General features: G+C 39.7%; 1 long non-coding RNA gene across 1 annotated transcript; it reads right to left on the bottom strand.

The window, feature by feature from the left end:
* Positions 1-8,051: 8,051 nt before the first annotated feature.
* Positions 8,052-9,207, bottom strand: Gm34072. The gene is made up of 3 exons (XR_390578.2): positions 9,143-9,207; positions 8,453-8,554; positions 8,052-8,205 (listed from the first exon to the last, which is right to left on the bottom strand). It is a non-coding gene; the product is annotated as a predicted gene, 34072 (long non-coding RNA).
* Positions 9,208-18,442: the final 9,235 nt, after the last annotated feature.

Genomic DNA, 18,442 nt, shown 5'->3' on the forward strand with positions numbered 1-18,442 from the left:
GCCAGTATTCAGTGGTGTGCAGCTTTAATCCCAGTGCTAGGGAGGCAGAAACAAGAGAATCCCTGGGTATTGATAGCCAGGCAGTCTATCTGAATCAGTGAGATCCAAGTTCAGTGAGAAACCCTGTCTTCTGAAAGTAAAGCAGAGAATATTGAGGGAAAATGCCCAGGCTCAACTTCTGGCTTTCACACACATGTGCTCACACAAATGTACATGCATGCATGCATGCATGTGGCAAGTTTACACACACACATATTCATACTCATAAGTAAATAAATGAAAATGGAAAGAGAAAAGGACACAGCAAAGTTCTGTAATGGCAGATTCCATCTTTCACCCTCCCAAGGCCTTTGTCTTTCTTCTCTCCTCCCAAAGCAAGCTCTGCCCTTCCTTTTATGCTGCAGGGTACTTGTTTACATCATTGCTTCTCACAGTAGACCATTAGTTCACAAAGGCAGGGTTTTCCTCCTATACTTCTAGATTCTCTGCTTCTAGGGTGAAGTTAGAGATACAACAAAAAATTACATGTATATATCACATGAATATATGATTTAGGTGTAAAATTTTAAAGTTTATTTGGATGTTCTAAATAAATTTAGACAAATGTCATGATCTTCAGAGCTTTAGTTTTCTACCTGTTAGTAGGGAAATTATGTTAATGCTTGTCAATATATATAATGGTCAGAAAACTATAACTATAAACCATACAGTTTGATTCCAGAGGATCCTTACAGTGATTAATTCCAAATGTACCCATTGAACAGATGAAAACTGAAGCTAAGAAAATGGATAGGGTGTGTGTAAGACAATCTGGAACATATTCAGGCCTCTGGACCATCAGTTTTACATAACTATTTATTTACACTATTTAGTTGGTTGGTTGGTTGGTTGGTTGTAACATTGTCATTCTCTCTTGCTCAAACTGGTCTCTAATTCATGGGCTCCTCAGTGACTGGAGCTACAGACATGAACCCCTGTGCTATGCTCATTCTTCATACTGCAGTTTGAAATCCTCAAATAGGCTTTCCACAGTTACACAAAATAATTTTATAGTCTAGAGCACACTGCTGTGTTCCAGATAATGGACTCCTTCCCAGAACTAAACAGCTGCTCTGGTCAAGAGAGAGGCAATCCTCACTAAAGAGCCGTGAATTGGGAACAAACTGTACAATATAGGTCTAAGTGGATATTAGTTACTCTGAATGAATCAAGCTTGAAGAAGAGAAAATGAATTTTCCTTAGCCACCACCCCTCACTGAAGTTAAATGACTTTGTTCAGCAAGACAAATTCTTAGGAAAGCTAAGGTAGCCAAGTGCCCTCGAAAAAAAAATTACAGGGACAAGAGAAGAGGTCAGGAAAGATAAAGCAGCCCTGAGTTGGATGTCAACCCTGGAACTAGCCATCCAGTCAGGCTTTAAACTTTGTGCTCTTGTTTTTAAGGTGTGAATGCTAGAGACAATGAGAAATGAGGTAGGTATGGTCCCTGTCCCCCACCTCAACAACCAAGTTCATGTCATCCTGTTGAGAAGAAGAAATGTACACAGATGCCTGTTTTTTTTAAATCAAGGAACATATAAATAAATGGAAAGACACACCATGTTTCTGAATTAAAAGGTTTAATGTAAATAGATGCCAGCTTCCCAACAGGTAGTAATTCAGATCAAACCCCTAGTGAGTTAACTGGTAGGTATAGAAAAGGCTAGTCTCAAATGTGTTTGGAGAGTCAAAGGAGCTAGAAACAGTTTCAGAGGTAATAATAAAAGAAGAGGAAACCATCTGAAACTGTCTACCTGATTTCAAGATTTACTTCAAATCTATGCTTATCAACACTGGGTGGCAGTTGAGGAAGGATGGAAAGACAGGTCAAATGAATGACAAAGAAATCAGAAACAGATACACCTCCCCCCCAAAAAAAACATATTAAAGCCAGTAAATGTAAAAAGAATAAGTGTATGTGTGTGCTTATGTGTCAGTATGCATATATCTATGTACATATACAGTGTATGTGTATGCTTATATACATGTTCATATATGCAAGCAGGTGGAAGCCAGAAGTCAAAACTAGGTGTCTTCTTCCATCTCATTCTTAGCATTTAAGGCAGAGTCTCTCACTGAATGTGGAGCTTACCAAGTAAGCCAACCTGTCTGGCCAGCTGTCCATAGGATGTTTCTGTTTTCCCAGTGCTAGGGTTATAGGCATGCACTCTTCACACATTTGTTTACATGAGGTCTGGAGTTCTGATCTCAAGTTCTTAATTTGTGTAACAAGAACTTTACTACTGAGCCATTTCCCTAGCAACTGTTTTTTTTTAACTAAAATAATAAAATAATTTACATCTTAATGTAAAAAATAATTAATTAAAAGGACCCTTTGCTTATATATTATATTGGACAAAATTAACTAAAACTTAATAAAGGGAAGAGTTTGCATTAAAATAAAATTATAAAATTTTGTAGATAAAGTATTTGGAGGCAAAGAGGTCTCTGACATCAAAATATCATCTACAAAATGAAGAGTAGATTTTCAGAGTCATCACAATTACAGTTTTGCTCTGTTCTGAAAACCATCTTGTCAAAGTGAATTTAAAAAAAAAAAAAGCTTCAGACTGAGGGAAAATGTTTGCAAAGTGCACATCCATCAGAGGACTAGTACTCAGAACACATAAAGAATTCTCTGTGCAATGTCAAAAAGCAAATAATATAGACACAGAATGAGAGACTTTTAAAAAAACACCTAAAAAGAGAATATTGATATGTTGATGGCTTATAAGTACATGAGGAGATGTTCAATGTTATCTGTCATTAAAATGCAAATTAAAATTATAATGGAGTAGCATTACATATTAGTCATCATGACTAAAATAAAAATAGGGCTGATATCAGATGCTGTCAAAGACACAGAGACACTGAACCAATCATATACTGTTCATGTAAATGAAAAATTAAATGGCACAGCAACCCAGAGAAAGAAATGTGCCATGTCTTCAAAGTAAACAGGCAAGCCAGGTATGGTAGTACACAGCCTTAATCTTAACACATAGGAAGTGTAGACTGGGGAAAAGGGATTCAAGCTTAGTCTTAGCCAGGTAGGGAGTTCAAAGCCAACTTGGGATACACAAGACTTGTCCTTGGAAAAGGAAAACAAACAAACATAATAAATAAATAAATAAATAAATAAATAAATAAATAAATAAAGTGCACCTGTTATACAACCCAGCAATTGATGTTCCTTAACCTTATTGTAAAGAAAAATTACTTATATTCCCTCTAAAGCTTGTTTGCATTTCCCAATGTTTGCTGGAGTTTTATTTGCAAGAGGCCCAAACTCTAAGGAAACTTTATAGCCTTCAATAAGTAAATTGGTTAATTGTAGTATATCACATTGCTATTGAATACTTCTACCTCAACAATAAAATGGGAAAAGCTATCAGTACAGATAACAAGTTAGACGGATCTCTAGAGATTTATACGCAATGAATACAACCAATTGTGAAAGTCCGTGTGTTACAAGATTCTATTTGTATTACATTATTGACATAGAAAAAAAAAGGAAGAAATACAGAAGAGAATAGTTATTTCCAAGATGTAAGGCTTAGAGGAAGCCTTCTATACAGTGGGGACATGACTATAAAAGAGCAACATGGGATATGTATACTGAATGAAGCATTTTGTGCTGTGTCTGTGACACTGAACTATGGTTTCACAGGACATTTCCACGAGAGAGATGTATATCAAAGGTGCACTGAATCTATTACCATTGCATCTTACTCCAAGTTAACTCAGAACAGTCTAACTCAAGAATCTATACTAAACTGTCTTGGTCCTGGATATGAGTGCATGTGCAGTGCTTTGAATCTGGTATTCCCTGAAGGTCCGTGTGTCTAGTTAGACCTTAGACTGACGGGCTTTGGGGAAGTGACTGGATTCCGAGGACTCTGACCCAATCAACAGACTAAGCCTTTGAAGAATTATGTAGTAGTATTGGGAAGTGGGAAAAAATATGAGATGAGGCATCTTTACAGGTTCTATCATCTATCTATCTATCTATCTATCTATCTATCTATCTATCTAGTCTATCTATCTAGTCTATCATTTATCTATCTGTTATCTGTCTATACTCTGTCTGTCATCTACCTGTCTATCCTCTGTCTGTCATCTGTCTATCATCTATCTATCTATGATCTATCAATATATATATAAAATCTATCTGTCTGTCATCTATTATCTATCTAACTACCTAATCTTATCATCTATCATCTATCTAACTCTGTCTCTCTGTCTTCTTTCTCCCCTCTCCTTCTCCTCTCTCTGCTCTTCCCCCTCCTCTCCTCTCCTCTCCTCTCCTCTCCTCTCCTCTCCTCTCCTCTCCTCTCCTCTCCTCTCCTCTCCTCTCCTCTCTCCCCTCTTCCCTTTCTGGCTACCATGAGATAAGCATTTCTATCCATTACTATAATGCTCTGCCTCAACTTAGGTCCAAAGCAGCAGAGCTAAATATAGGTGGGAGTCTTTGAATTTATGAGCCAAAGTCGGTCTTTTCTTTCTCAATTTCCTCCAAGCTTTAGTCACAACAATAAAAAGCAGACTAATACAGTGTATATGTCAGCATATTATATGGATTTTGCAGTTTATTATTCATAACCATAAAGCAACCCTGTAGACAAATGGATTGGAATAGCAAGGTTTTGAGATGACAGTTTTAAATTTTTATTTCTTTTAATTTTTGAGATTATGATATAATTACATTATTTTCTTCCTCCTTTCCTTTGCCCAAATTCTCCTGTATATTGCTCCTTGCTCTACTTCAAAATTCATGGCCTCCGGTTTCATTAATTTTGTATATATACATATTTCTAAATACATAAATACAACTTGCTCAGTCTGGATAATGTTACTTGTCTGTGTGTTTTCAGGGAGGATCATTTGGTATGGATAACCAATTTGGGTGCTGTTCCCTGGAGCCCCGAGACACTTCACCCAAAACCCACACTCAAATTCAGCATTCCTTAGCTGCCAGTAGTTCATTGAAGCCTCATGGGCTCCACTACCCATTCATTTTATTTAATGTGTCTATTGCTATCTTATTCAGCTAATGTTTAAGCAGTCATGTTGGTGAGATTTTTATGGGATCTAAATACAGAGTTATGGATCCAAGTCCCAGCAGATACATCTACAACACAGGTCCTGAACTTAAGGCTCAGGGAATATTGCAGAAGAAGGGACAGAAAACTTTTAAGAGCCAGATAAGGGAGTTTGATGTGAGATGGAGACTACATTTAAAGGCTTCTCTTTTGTTTGCTATTCAGTCACCTTCTCTAGGTATACATGAGTTATTTCTGCATTAACTTTCTTTTAACTTCAGTTTGGGAAGACTTACAGAAGGAGGGAAGAGGAGCTGGAAAATGAGTGGCGAAGCATCGTTCCAAAAAAAATTAAAGACAAAGACTATTGATTTTCTGAAATTTAAAAAAAAAACACCTTACTTAAAAGCACATGTCCTTATACAAAGAATAAATGCATTCTAAGAAGTACATCTTTGCAGCTAGTGGTGTGGCTCAGTTGGTAGAGTGTTGCTTAGACTCATTTTTGGTCCCTAGAAATATGAGAGACCAGGCAACCATGGCACACACATGTAATCCCATCACTTAGTGGGTGGAAACAGGGGACTAAAGAATTCAGAATCAGGGGCTGGAGAGACGGCTCAGTTGTTAAGAGCATGAGTGTTCTTACAGAGGTCTTGAGTTCAATTCCTGGCAACCACATGGTGCCTCACAACCATCTGTCATGGGTTCTGAGGCCCTTTTCTGATGTGTCTGAAGACTGTAACATGGTACTCACATATATAAAATAAATAAATCTTTTTTAAAAAAAAAGAATTCAAAATCATCTTCTATTACATAGATAATTTAAAGCTACCCTGGGACACATGAGCCCCAGTCTCAACATGGAATACTTAGATTCCTTATGTGTAAATGTTGAAAGGCAGACACCTTACAAAGACTGGGGCTTTCAGAACTGGCATGGCAGAAAGTATACTTCCCAAAATGCAGGGCCACAAAGTATATGTGGATAGACATAGTCTTCCAGCTAAGTGTGCTAACAGTTTCATCCTTCCAAAGAAACAGACAGTAAGAGGCACATTCCATGGGGTTTGCTGTGTGGAATTAGCTTATACAGCTCTGGGTGCTGAATGGATGTGTATGAAATCCATAGGGCAGGGAGTTAGGAAGGGCAACTAGAACTCTTGATGACCCCAGGCAGGAACTACCTATCCACAGGTAGAATTTCTTCTAAAAGTCTCAATGCTGCTCCTATAGCCTTTTGCATGCCCACTGGAGCCTCTCACCCTGAATTATCTAGGTGATTATTCTCTCTGTCAAGTCCACTGACTGTAAATGACAACCACATCTGTAAAATATCTTCACAGTGGCACGCAGACTAGGTTCAAGACAACAGCCTAGTGAAGGGGACACAAGACAGACTGCCACAAATGATGGAACTACACGGTGTCATCAAGGGTTTATTTTGGCTCAGAGGAGGGAATTGGAAACCACAACCCAGTATTAATTCTCTTCTCATAGACAGTGACACTAATTTGTAATATGAAAGCTATATAACCCTGGAAAGGACCACAGAGGTGTGTCAATGGCATGTTCAGTTAGAACACAAATGTGATATTCTTGATGCAAAAAGGGGCAACATGGAACTTGGGTGTGGATCCATAAAGAGCTACAGGAGATACTGAATCAGCTTTCTTTGGCTGTGATGAACATCTCAACCTTCCCTGCCTAGAAGACAAAGGGAAATATACTTCCCCTGGTGAGAGCCATACACTGCCTCAAAGGAATGCCAGCGAGCAATAGGAGCAAAGCTGTCGAGGGGTGGCCAGTGTCCATGCTTCTCATAGTTTTGTATGTTGCTACAAAGAAATGAGGCCCAATCCTGTAAGTCAACCAAACGTCACCCAACTGGAGCTGTTTAGAAATGAATGTATAATTGTGTCACTTTCCCCTTCCCATTCCTCCCTCCAACCCCTCCACCCACCCCTCCAGCTCCCTTCCAAATTCATGGCCTCTTACTCTTTAATTATCCTTGTTGTGTATACATATAAATGAATAAATATATAAATACAGCTTGCTAAGTCTCTTTAGTGTTATATGTATGTATGTATGTATGTATGTATGTATGTATGTTTGTATGTATATATTTTTAGAGTTGTTCACTTGGCATAATCAACTAGAGGGAAGACCAATTCTCTCTTCTTCTCTCAGCTACTGTCAAGTGCTTATACCTCTTTATCTAGGGCGGTGGTCCTATAAGATGTCCCCACGATGTTGTCATTGTTCAAGTCTTATTTCAGAGAGCATATTGTTGAGGTTTAATGATCAACACAACCCTTCCAAGTAACACCTCTGAAGAGGAACTTGAATGACTGTAAGAGCTGGAGAACCAGGAAGTTTGATATGAGGTGTTGTCCAGATGTGAAAGAAAATCCTGTTGAGGTTTGGTTGATGTCTATTAAAATGCAAAGTGCAGGCTCCCAAGACCTGGAGTCTACAGGCAGACCCAAGTGACCCTGTGACCCTGCCCCAAATTATTTCTAATTTGTAAATATAGATGCTAACAGTCAAGAACTGGGTAGAAGAGACACAGGTAGGGTTTAGGATTACTAATCATGGGGTCAGAGGAGAACGATGAGAGAGAGGGCAAAGTGAAGAGGAAGGAGAGAAGCCACCATACATTAGATGGATCATGAAAACATGACCCTGAGGGCTGACCAATTGGAATTAAGAGCACCCAGGAAAAACATAAGTAAGTAATAACCAGTGTTATTGATAGGAAAGTAGATTCTAATAGCATGGAGGGTACATATCTGCCCAGGTCTTGTGCTGTTTAAGGCTTACTGTAAATAAAAAGGTGCATGGGTCTTTTATCTAGGAACTAAATGATCAAGGTGGGGTAGAAACCCCAGATAGGGGTTCAAAATTTCTACAAAAAATTCCACAACCAGGGTGCTTTTAAAAACAGTTTTTATTGTTTGATGTCTGAGTATGTGCTGTGGGGAGCATTGTTCAAAAGTGAGGGGGTCACTTGGTGGAGTCAGTACTCTCCTTGTACCTTCATTACAGTTCTGGAGGGTGAACTCGGGTCATCAGGCAAGCATCCTTACATGCGGAGCCACCGCAGCAGCCTCAGCCAGAATTTTACTTCAGAAGGAGACATTTTCAAACATGGAACAGAGTAAACACAAGAAAATCCTACTGAGAGAGGTTCATTGACCATAAAATTATAAAATTATGGCCCTTCTCATTTCTTCCCACCCCCCCTTTCCTCCATCAAGTTGAACACAGGACATTTCTCAAAGGAAAAAAAAACAGCTCTTTTTAGACTATAAGTGAACATTGCCAATAAACAACAGAGAAATAAAACAATAGAGTTAATTATATAAAATACCTCCAAATCTGTAATCTGACTTAGAAGTCAGGTCAGTTGTTTCACAGAAGTGGCAGGGACACTGTAGACACTCAGGCTCCTTCTCTCTGCTCACCCACAAGTCTAGTGGCCAGAAAATGCAGATTTGCACTTCTCTAGTCTCTCTCTCTCTCTCTCTCTCTCTCTCTCTCTCTCTCTCTCTCTCTCTCTCTCTCTCTCTCCCTCTCTTTTGTCAAGTCAGAATGAGCACAGGATTTTGATACTAGAAACAGGCTCTGATTCAGGCTTTCCTACTTATTTGCTGGGCAACTTTTGGAAAAAAAATCTAAATAATAGTGTCTCCATCTACAAAATGAGATAAATTACAGTGCACACATCATAGGCTTGCTCTGCATATTAAATACAATAATGAGTTTAAAAAAAAACCCTCGGTGAGCTGATGATCCGTGGGCTCAAAACACTGAGATGTCTCATTTAAGCAGTGAGATTTGCTGTTGAAGAACAGATGACTAATTGGCCTCCTACAACACTTGTCTTCCTTTGCATTGAACTTCTGATGCTTAGCTGGTCCCATGTGTTGCATGGCTTTTCTTGAAGGTACATGAGCAAATGCCTGTTTATCGCAGAGCGGGCACCGACTGCAGAAAAAAACTAGAAATACTTCAACCAAGTCTAGTTGGCTGAATCCCTATTTTTACTGGGGTTACTTACACGAGTATGGGTGACTCAAAGACTGCTGTATTAAACAACAGCATCCAAAACCACCCCTGCATGAATAGGAACTCAGAGAGGGCTGCATCCCTAGAGTCTGGAGTCAGCTCCCTGAAAGAGCCGCCTCTGCCCTGATGGTCAGCTATCTCTCATATAAGCACAGGGAGGTGCCTGTGAGGGTCAGGATTTTCTGAGCCTCCTGACCTTTGAGAGCTGCATTCACTTCCTAGGTCATAATGCTTTTCCTCTCTTCAAGAGACAATGTTTCAATTTGTACGGAAGTTCTACAACACCATGTCACCTAGGGAACGAAGTCTCCTTCAGATTCCCTTAGAGCTTGTTATAACAATGTGACTAAATTCCCACCCATGATATGTAAATAGGGGTGATAATGGCATATAGTAATGTTGGAGAATCTCCTTAAGAGGTATTTGGCCCAGTGTGTGCATGTGATGGCTGGAGGTCTAAATACCCATCTTTGCCCAAGAAACAGAGAATTGTTGCTTGGGATAGAGAACATGGTGAGCCAAGAGATGCCTCCGTTCCTTGGGATGGTGAAGCAGCCAATGAAACCTCCAGGGCTCCTTGCAGATTTCTTTCAATTTATGCAAAGTGAACTTCCATGTGCCATTAGCCATTGGTTAATATTTTTCATAGTTCATCGTAATGTCAAGAAAGCAATATTCGATCCATAAATTCCCAAGGAAATGGAGCTTTAGGATGCATGTCCTGTAGTAAGCAGAACCAGAGGTTACCCGTATAAGAGATTGGTTGACAGAGGTAAGCACCGTAAGGCTGCAGTTCAGGGACGTAGGTGTGAGTGTCTGTCCTGCTTCTTACTAGTGATAGGAACTCAACATGCTGTTCAATTCTCTGGGACTCATTCACTTGAGGCAACTTGAGGTAACTTCCATGACCTCCGTGCTTTCTCTGAGTTCCAGTTTCCCATGGCTTTCACACTCTCCGTTTGTTGTAAGCATCCTCCATTATTAACATGGGCCTTCATTTCCCTGGGATTACCATATGAGACACCACGTGATGCAGGTAAGTGGATACACACTTAATGATTTGCAATCTTTATTGTGTGCATCCTCATTGTCCAATAGTTGTAGTCAGTTCATAGATATTAAAGCCGTCTTCTGGAGGCTTGGGGCTATGAATTGTAAATTTTGCAGTCTCGTCAATGAGAGCAGAAACAAATAGAAATTTTAGAGGAGCTCAAAAAACGCATAGGAGGAATGTATTGAGGGATATAAAGACAGAGAGATGGAGAGACTCCTAAGTGGCCCAGCTCCTGAAGATGGCTTTAATATCTATTAACTGATTTTAGAAAAAGAAAAGCCTACTCCAGTGTGCCACCCACTACTGTTCAGTAAATGCTCCTAAGTCACTTCTCTTCTCCCACACATTTTTTAAAGGAAAAGATATGTTCAGGGTGCTCCAAGACCATCTTGACTTTGGGTAACCCGATTCCTTTCAATAAAGATTGCAATTCATTAAGTGCGTAACTAAATATGTCTCAGTTTTTATAACCTTGCTAAAGCTTCTTATGTAAAAATAGTCAGAGCTGAAGGGAGGAAAACCTTCTGTCAGATCAAGTATATAAATTCCTAGTTTACAAACCACAATCATCTATAGATGGCTTATGGCTACTGAGGGCAGCAGAAACAGGAACATAGACAGTTTCGGTAGCCTTGACTTATGTCTCTACTGATGATTTGTTTTGTTTTGTTTTGTTTTGTTTTGTTTTGTTTTGTTTTGTTTTGTTTTGCTTTCTTTTCTTTTCTTTTCTTTTCTTTTCTTTTCTTTTCTTTTCTTTTGATTTTGTTTTGTGAACCTCTCAGGAATCAGGCTCCACAGGCCAGTGCGATAACCCTTCTTGTGAGCTTCTGACAGAAGGAAATTTCAAAGTCAAAACCCATTGCTTCCTCCTGGAAGGGAAACTGAGGTCTGGGTAAAAGTGAACAGCGCTCAGAGCACAGAGCCCACAAAGGCTGGCTGTGACTTATCAGATGAACCTCGCCTCCCCCACAGCTTCTGCTACAGCTGACTTTTAACAAGTGCCCCAGGCTCCACCTGTGAGATCCACTGTTTCGCAATCCTTCTAAGCAGCCTGCTCTAGGCAGCCACTATCAATTGATTGGAGAGAAATTTTGAGGTGAAAGCATTTTGCTATCCCTGGCCTAGAGCTTACTGTGAATGATGGGACAAGGTGTCCTGAACTCTACTGAACTAAGTGAAAAATAGACTTGATACACAGAGCTTTCCACTGAAAACCAAGAAGGCTGACTACAGGGGATTGCCAGTACTGTGTTCTGATGGTAGGGGAGGCAAAGGATGGAGGGGGGTGATGCACAGGGGAAGTAAAAGAGAGTAGAGTGACACAGGATGGGTCCTTAGAAGTCCAGCTGAGTCCCAGGGCCTTAAGTTTGACCACTGTTGCTTGAAGAGGGCCTGTAAGTCTGATCTGATTTCTATCATATACAGGAAACCCTTCATATTTATGGATTCTGTGTATACAGATCCAATCAAGCATGAACAGAAACTCATCAGAAACAAAATGTGACTATATTGAACATGTACATATTTTTTTTCTTGCCACTATTCCCTAGGCAATGTATTATAGGTAGTCTAGCAATGATTTAGATTCCACAGGACAATATGCACTGGTTATAGATTATATGTGAATGCTGGTACATATTTCATGAGGCTCTTAAGTGTTTTGGCATCAATCCCCTGTACACATCAAGGGACAACTATGCTAGTTTGGGAACTGAGACAGTTCTTTAGCTCTCTGAGAATCCATTTTCTTAACAGATGAGTAGGATTATAATGTCTTCGCTTTCCTCATGCAGACATGAAAATCTGATACAGAGTAAACACTTAGGTTAGCATAAAGTGTTCAAATTTCATTATAATGCTCTGGCAAACACCATGACCAAAAGCAACCTATGCAAGGACAGGATTCATTTAGCAGGTCTTACTTTGGGGCTACTCTGAGGGGTATTGTTGTGAAGATGTTCATCTGAGTGCATGCTCTAAAGCTGAGGTGTGACATCAATGTCATTGCATGCTTGACTTCAGTAGATACAGCCAAAGTGTGATATCCAAAGTTATTATATCAACTCTTATTGCCACCAGCAACCCATGAGACTTTCAGTTATATCATTGCTGAACTCACCTGGCATGTTTTTTTTTTTTCATTTCTTCTGTAGGGATAATCTCTTGTGCACTGTGTGGAAGCATCCCCTGTCAATAAAAATCTGATAGCTAAGGTGGGACATCAAGCCGCAAGAACAACCCTGGGAACCCTGAGTCAGGTGGAACACCCTGCTCCCTCTCCGACTCAGAGGAAATCAAAACTATAAAACTGAGACAAGGTAACTAGCCATGTGGCAGACAGAGAATAGTATAAACCAGTTAATACTACTAGTACTACTAGTACTACTAGTTATGAGCTAGTAGGAACAAGCCTAGCTTATGGTCTAGGAATTTTTTTTTAATAAATAATAAGCCTCCAAATCATTATTTGGGAATTGGAACACAGGTGGAAAAAGTTCAAGGTTACATTCTTCTCTATATTTCTGCTTTTCTTTTTCATTTCTTAGTCTTTTATCATGGCCATACAGCCATGCAAGCAAGAGTCAACAGGTCAGATCTGAAGTCTACAGAGCAAGCCTTCCCACAGCACACAAACGTGGTTGCAGATCCCCCTCTGACACACTACTGCCTCAAGTACTTATTCTACCTGCTGTGTCTCTTAGGGCATTTGAGTGTGTTTTCGTGTTGAGCTCTGAAACTAAATTATGCTGCTATTAACATTTTACTAAACCAAAACCTGAGTTGCCCATGTCACATAAAGGGAAAGGGGCAAAACCCCATGCCACTGAAGGCTGGGTACAGAGGTAGAAAGAAAGCATGCTTCACTGTCATGTGAAGCTCCTAACCTCAGGCTTCCCTTGCAATCAGTTCCAACAGCTTCAACAAATTAATATACTCTTATCAACCCTATGTACAGAACTATAGAACAGGCATTATAAAATAGCCTCAAGGGCTGTTTGTTGTACAAAACTATAGAATAGGCTCAAGGATTATTTGTTGAAATAAATAATACCTCATAAGTGAAAGTGGCTAGCACAGTGCCCAGAAGACAATGTTAGGTGGAAGACTCTAATGGAAAATCAATACTTGCACACAGAAATATGACATATTCTTTTGGTTGACTATGTCCAAAATCCAATATCCAAAAGATCAGAAATAAGATCCAAAGGATCAGAAATAGCCTAAAGATCAGAAAACTGGGAGTCAGTATTAAATAGTTTGAAGGAACAAGAAAAGCCATTGGCACCATTTCTTGGACTTGCAGCGTTTGACTCAGAGCAGTAGGAAACCGTGGTAGAAGTTCCATAAGTTGGAAAAGGAGTTCGAAGGTCACAGGCAGAGAGTAGGGCTAGAGATGGGGAGAGATGTATGAGGAAGCCCACCCAAGTTTGGCGACATACTGGCAGCAGTTCCGTGTGGGTTTGGAAAAGTGACACTTAAGGAAATAGTGAGATTCCTCTATGTCCTGTGGTAGACAGCAAAAAGCAATAGGAGCGGAAGCTCACAGATGCCTGTGTAGCCTAGGTATAGAAAGCTGGGCCCAGACAGTGCTGGATGTGCCATAACCATCCAAATCGATGAGCATCCCTGGGGCAGGGGGTTGATGTGCCCTTGCTGACATCCGTTGCCTCCTCAGGCACAAACAATACTGCACAGAACAGACACTTAGCAGCCAGCGGTGAAGGGATCAGGGAGAAAAGTCACCCAGGGTCCACCTGTTCTTCTTAAAAGGAAACAGAAAACAGCCAGCCTTGTATGAAATGTGTCCTGTTTCAACTTGACTGAACTGTGTCAAAATGGAGTCAGTGAAAGATGTTATCAAAGAAAACACCACTTACAGTCCAAGAGGGCAGCTTTGCTTTCAGATCTTAAACTAAAAAGAACGAGGACAGGGCCCTGCTCGAAATGTTAAGTGCTGGCTAGCAAAGCCTTATCAGCATAATTTACAAAGAACTGAAAACGAGAAATAATATTTCAAGATCAAGATAGGACAGAGAGGGAGGTACTGAGGAAAACACACTCATGCTTAAGCATTGTGTATGGACCAGCACTGTGTGTTAAAGGGAGGGGGGAGAGAATGAGAGGGAAAGGACTGGGAGAGAAAGAGGGAGGAGAAAAAGGGAGACACAAGAAGGAAGCAGATCCTTGGCACCTTTTCCAGTACCTACCTGCACTAAGAACCTCGAGTCCTTGGCAGACAGTAGATGGACGAGCATTTTGGCTCTGTGTCAAGAATCAAGAAACACAACATTGGAACTGCAGCAATAACCCAGTGGGTAGGAGAACTTGCTGTCTGAAGACCTGAATCCAAATCCCTGGGACTCGTGTGAAAAGACAGGCACAGTGGACCATGTACCGAAACCCAGGGATGGGAAGTGGAGGCAGGAGAGGCGGATCCCTCAGCCTAGCTCTAGGTTCAGTGAGAGTCCCTCTTTCAAGGAAATAAGGTAGAGAGTCAGAGAACAGGACACATAAGGTCCATCTCTGTTATCTGCATGCCCCATGCCCAAATAAACACGTGGACACATGGCATATACATAGCACAACATACACATAACTGTCTGATTATTAATTGTTTTAAAAAGCAGTCAAACCACACTCCATTCCATCTGTGTTCACACATCTCCCCATTCTGGGCTTCTCTATCCACTCAGGAAAGGATATAGTAGACCCAGAACAAAGAGTGACACAGAAGCAAGAAGACACAGTAAAAGTGTTGCATTCTGAGATACTTGGTCCATTCAGACCAAACTCCACCAGCCTGGGCTAGGAAGGAGAAAAGTCCACAACAAAGGTGTGCTCAGCAGGTCTAGGTGTGTCGCAGAGAAGGAATTTAGCATGCTTTTATGGGGTAGTGGTTGAGGGATCAGACTGCCCATGTAGGAATACTGATCCTGTATCCATCAAACTCGGTGTCTTTGAAGGAGTCTCTATTCTTTAGTTGTTCCACCTACAAAATAGGAATAGCTTTAGTGTCTACCAAAGTAACAGAATTATTTTAAGGTTTAAAAACATCTGTGTGAGTTTCATTGATTCAAGAACTGATATATAGGTGTCAGATAAATAATAACATTATCACTAATTCTATCCGGCAGAAGGTGGCTAGGTAGAGGAAAACATCTAACACTTAAATAATAGTGCACTGGGTCTACTATATCCATTCCTGAGTGGATAGAGAAGCCCAGAATGGAGAGACGTGTGAACACAGATGGAATGGAGTATGGTGCACTCAAATTCAGAATTTTGTCCTCCAGTAAAATTGCAAATAAAATTTAAGGACTTGAGAATGAATTGCCATTTTCTTTTATTTTATAAACAAAAACATTTAGTAAAATAAAAATAAAGGGACATTAACAACATGAAAGATTTCTCAAATGACTTTTCTTTTGAACCCAAATAATTTATTTCTATTACATTGTCTGTATATTTTTCTCAACTTACACTGGATTGAGTAAGAGTATACCCTTACAACTGGTCAGAACTGGCAACAATTAAAAAGTAGCCTAAGAGTTATGCTCATCAGCCAGCCTGCTAATTACAGACCAGAGGAAGGTCCGTTACCACACACAGGCAGAAAGAAGACCAAGAGCAAGATAGTGTCTCTCAGGTCAACAAGACCTATTCATGTCAAGGACAACTGACTGCAAAGAAAACTGAATGTGGCTTTAGAGAAAAAAAGGGCACAAAGTGTGGGGATTACAAAAAGAGGTGCATATGAACATGCAGAGTAGTAGCATCTAAATACTGGGACATGGGGAGCTGGGAAGCATAAAAAAAGATACATGCTTCTGCAAACACATCTTCAAAATAGCCAGGAACTATGTTTATTAAATAATATTTTTATTTTTTGAAAATATCATACATGTATACAAAGGTCTTTTTTATCTATCACACAAAAAGGACTTCAATTTAACTACATTATTATATGCATATACACACATATATATACACACATATGTATGCAAGTATACACATGTACATATATACAGAGAGACACATACGTACATACACATGTACAAATATACACACATTTATATATACAAATTCATATATGTACATACATATACATGCTCACACAAATACATAAATACACACAAATTTATATACATATATGCTACATCCACTCCAGTAGTGACCCACATGACAGGCCCAGAAACCTGGACATAGTCCTGAGGTGAAAAGTTCACAGAAACTTAGTCTCCTGGAACCGTGGCATCCTGTAAAAGGATGCTCCAATAATGACCTTGCTTTAGTTGGTGAACGGATCTGTGTGGTTTCCCTCAGTATTGTTTTATTATAGGTGTCTCCAAGCAACGACTTGCCAAATACCTAAGCAAAATTGAAGTTTTCTTCCTGGCCTTCACCAAATGCCCTAGGCAGTCCTTGAGCCAACCCTGGGCTTGGAATTCAGTAAAAATGTTGCCTATTCAGTGACATTCAGAATTGCCTCTAGTATTGTAAGAGAGATAGTGAAAGAAATCAGGCATTACTATCTACTACATAGTGTTAGAAATCTCAGGGCAAGCTTAGCAAAGTAAGTTTAGAATTCTTATTATAGTTATGTACGGCAGACTACATTACTTATTAGTAGAAAGTCCCCCCACACAATCACTTAGAATAATAGCCACGTTACTCCCATTTGCAGGAATTTACAAAGACCTAGGAAGAAGGAAGGTTGTGGTCTAAGAAGGAACTAGAGTAAATACTTAGAACTATAGATAGCTGAGTTATACCCATACACAGGAATTTACAATGGCCTAGGGGGAAGGTGGACTACACAATAGACTAGAATTGGAACTATGACAAGGGAGTGAAGCCCTTTCCCCTGGCTTCTAAGATTAAGCTGACCTTAGGTGGGGCTGCTTTTGATCCCAGTTGTTAACATTGATTTTTATCCCAGTTGGTTCCTGTTAGCTTTTAGTACTCATTCCTCTGTTTTGTGTAAAAGTCACTTATAAGACTGGTGCTCGCTTTGAGAAGTTCCATCCAGATACGGTACTCCCTTGTGTTGTCACCCTTTTTGTCGCCAACTCCTTGCCCACCTATAACTGGAACCACTGATTTCTTCCGCAGATTGAGGGAGGCCGACTGAGGCCGGTCCACAGCACATATACTCATAAATATGTATGCATATGTGCATACATGCTATATGCACTCACATATATATATATGTACACATATATAATATACACACAAATATGCATATAATAATGCACATATATGTATGTGAGGGTATTATGCATGCATGTACAAACGTGTGTATGCTCATCATCCATTGACTTTGTATTTGACATGCCACTACTCACACAAATGTGTCTGTAGCATGCAGTCCTTAGCAGCGCATTCACAGTTGCCTGCTGGTCCATGATAAATCTTTTACTGATGGCCTGTTCCTTCTCTTTGCTACTGAAGTCACACACCATGCTGTCTCTTGTTCTTGTCTACTTCTCAACTGTTTTTCTAGAGTACATTTGTGCTATGTTTTTCATCTTTCATGTATAGCTTTTGCTTAAGAGGGCATCAAACACAGCGTTAAAAGGGCTGTGTATTATTCCTAAGTGTGAGAGGCTGCGATGAGCTTTATAAAGAGTTTACAATAGGCAGAGTTAGTGGCCTTCAGTTCAGATATAAAGAATCATGTGTATGGTTCATTGCCATGAAATACACAAAATATGTATATCCTTTAAATACATGTATTTATTAATAGATATTTACACAGAAACACATGTAGAACAAGATCATTGCTGACTGGTGGCATTCTAACAGTGGTCTCCAAGAATCTCACTAATCTTTTGTTTGCTAATTCAGATTTCCTGGTGAGTTTACAGAGTTCAAATTCCCCAGTAATAAGAACCTACGGTCATTATATGTGTGAATAGCAAGAAAGACACTTACTGGGGCCCAAAGAGATGTAGTTGAAAATGCTCCTGCTCTTGCAGAAAACACAATTTCAATTCTCATCACCTACAACATCAGCTCATAACTGCCTGAAACTCAAAGTCCAGGGCATCCTAACATTCCTTGGCCTCAATAGGTTCTGCATGTACATAGAACAAATAAACTCACACAGACACACATACAAACACACAAAAATACTGAATAAGTAAATATATAAGTATAATATAAGTATATATATATATATATATATAGTTAGTTAGTTAGTTAGTTAGTTAGTTAGTTAGTTTTAGGTTATATAGT

Source organism: Mus musculus, chromosome 4 (assembly GCF_000001635.26).
Source record: "Mus musculus strain C57BL/6J chromosome 4, GRCm38.p6 C57BL/6J".
NCBI classification, from domain to species: domain Eukaryota; kingdom Metazoa; phylum Chordata; class Mammalia; order Rodentia; family Muridae; genus Mus; species Mus musculus.